The sequence below is a fragment of the Echinops telfairi genome, unplaced genomic scaffold (genome assembly GCF_000313985.2).
Source record: "Echinops telfairi isolate 266 unplaced genomic scaffold, ASM31398v2 ScPeMD7_7469;HRSCAF=8507_1, whole genome shotgun sequence".
Lineage (NCBI taxonomy): Eukaryota > Metazoa > Chordata > Mammalia > Afrosoricida > Tenrecidae > Echinops > Echinops telfairi.
The window spans coordinates 84,172,149-84,174,591 of record NW_022111373.1 but is presented as its reverse complement, the minus strand read 5'-3'; positions in this window follow the sequence as shown (position 1 = coordinate 84,174,591).

Here is a 2,443-nt window from a genome sequence, read left to right as displayed (position 1 = left end):
GAGCTGATCCCAAGGGCTCAATGGAAAGTAAATGTCTAGAAAAGAACGATGGAATATATGTATGAATATGTTGGATACAATTGATGTATGGTTTGTGACAAGAGTAGTAAGAGCCTCCAATAAAATGATTAAACAAACAAACAAACATAACTCTAAACCTAACCCTAACACAAACCCTAATCCTAACCCTACCCCTAACACAAAACCTAACCCCTACCCTATTGTAAATGGTAACCATAAGGCTAACCCTAAAAAAATAAAATAAAATAATGGAATCACAGATTTTTCAAATGTATTCATTGCAATGGAGAATACTTTGAAGGTGATAAGGTTGTTTTGCAAAAAATTTTTAATTCCTTGGTTTTGAAAAAATTTCCGTTTTTTATAGGTACCCCCTCCTATGTTTCTGGTATTATCTGCTGTCAGTTAAGATCCATCTTTCATTAACAATGCCACTCCTGGTTCTACATCCTGTTCTGAATTTGGCTTGAATTTCTGGAAATCTCCTGTTTTGATATACTGCTATTACTGTTTTAAATTATCCTCAGCAAAATTTTACTTTTTTTTTAAGCAACATAACCAGTGATCATACATATCAACCGCACCAGACAAAAAATAGAGGAATCAAGTGACCTGTGGAAGTGATCTGGGGAAAAACTCAATGTCATCCGTCAGGACCGGGCCAGGGGCCTGCAGGGGAGCAGACTACCAATGGTCCATATGCAATCTTGAAGCTGAGGAAAAGGAAAATATGTCCCCGAAGCCAAGGTGTGACCTTAAGTATATCCCGCTTGAATTTAGAGACTGTCTTAAGAATCGATTTGATGCTTTGAGCACCGAAGATGAGACAAGCTGTGGTACAACATCAAAGACATCATGCAAAGAAAGCAAAAGGTCACTGGGAAGGTGTAACGCACCACCGTGGGTGTTAGCAGAGGCTCAAAAATTGCTCTTTCATGATTCACCATAAAACAAAGATGTAAAGCAGGACTGAGTCTCTCTCTCACACACACCAAGAGAGTTTGAAAAAGTTAATGGAAAATGGAATGAAAAGATAAAGGAATGTGTTCATAAACTTGTTGAAGTATGTGTATACGTGTACATACATATATGTAGTAAGTGTTCCACAAAAGAGTGCCTATTCTTACTAGGTACAAAACACTTTGTTATTTTTATCTTATTATATTTTAATTAAAAAAATTTTATATCCTGTTAAATGGTTCATGACTCACAGTGGGGAAAACACACAGCTTGTAGCTCCTTCCAGTTTTCACCGGAGTCTTACGGCCCCAAAGCCAAGACAAAATTCATTGCGATTGGGTTAATTCTGACTCATGGCGACCCTACCGGACAGAGTGGAACTGCCCCTGTGGGTTTCTGAAACAGGGTCAGCAAGGCTCATCGTACTCCTGCATCATTATGCTTGGTGATCTCCGACTGCTGACCCTGTGGTTAGCGGCCCAATGTGTAGCCTATTGCATTCCCAGGATACCTGGTAATCTCATGAAGTCGATATAATTTTAATCTACAATTTATCTACAGGTGGAAACACTGTGTTAAATCATTTGTTTACGGTAACATCGTGAAACCATTTCCATGGCTTAAACTATGCTTTATATTCCTTTCCCAAGGGACTCCCATTACAGTTAAAAAAGCAAAAACAAAACAGATTTCCACATTCTTTGGTGCTTGGACTTTCATGGCCTGTGGTCTAGTAAAGAAAATATCTTTGGGACATATGTACATTACTGTAGGTCTAATGTATTCAGTTGACGTTATGATTTATACAATACCACTTTTTCTAAATGCCTCAAATTTAGTGGTGCCTTTATTTGCCATTCATGTTTTCAATCAGATGACTAAAATGAAAACACAAAAAGAATTGATGTTTATCATATAGGGATCCGAGGAACCCCCTGAAATTACGATGGCTTTTAACAGGAAATTTGATGAAGCCTGCAGGTCACGCCTTTCGAAGGGCGGCTGACCTGGGATAAAGCCGCCAAACATCTTTGGCTGTGGTTTCAACCAAGCCCGGAGTGAAATCTAGCCTATGTACTAATTATTAGTTGGTAACACACAGCAGTGTTAGCAGCACATGGGAGTTTGTCACCAGTAGAAACGACTGATACTTTCATATCACAGACATTTCAAAAGTACCGTTTCTGTTCATGAATGCATTAAAACCGTCCAAGTTATTAGACCACCTTTAGACCTTGATACTCAGTATGTTGATAGAGGAATACATGTATAGACCGATATATCGCAAACTTTGCTTGTACTTGCATTTCAGTGTCATTTCATGGGACGCATTCCAACACACGGCTCAGAAGCTGGGTCCTCGGGCCTCACTCGGTTGCTGTGCCACAGCAATAAAGGAGGCCCTGCTTGGAAGACACGAAGGCTCTGGGACAGAAGCTCATCACCACTTTATAAATGCCTC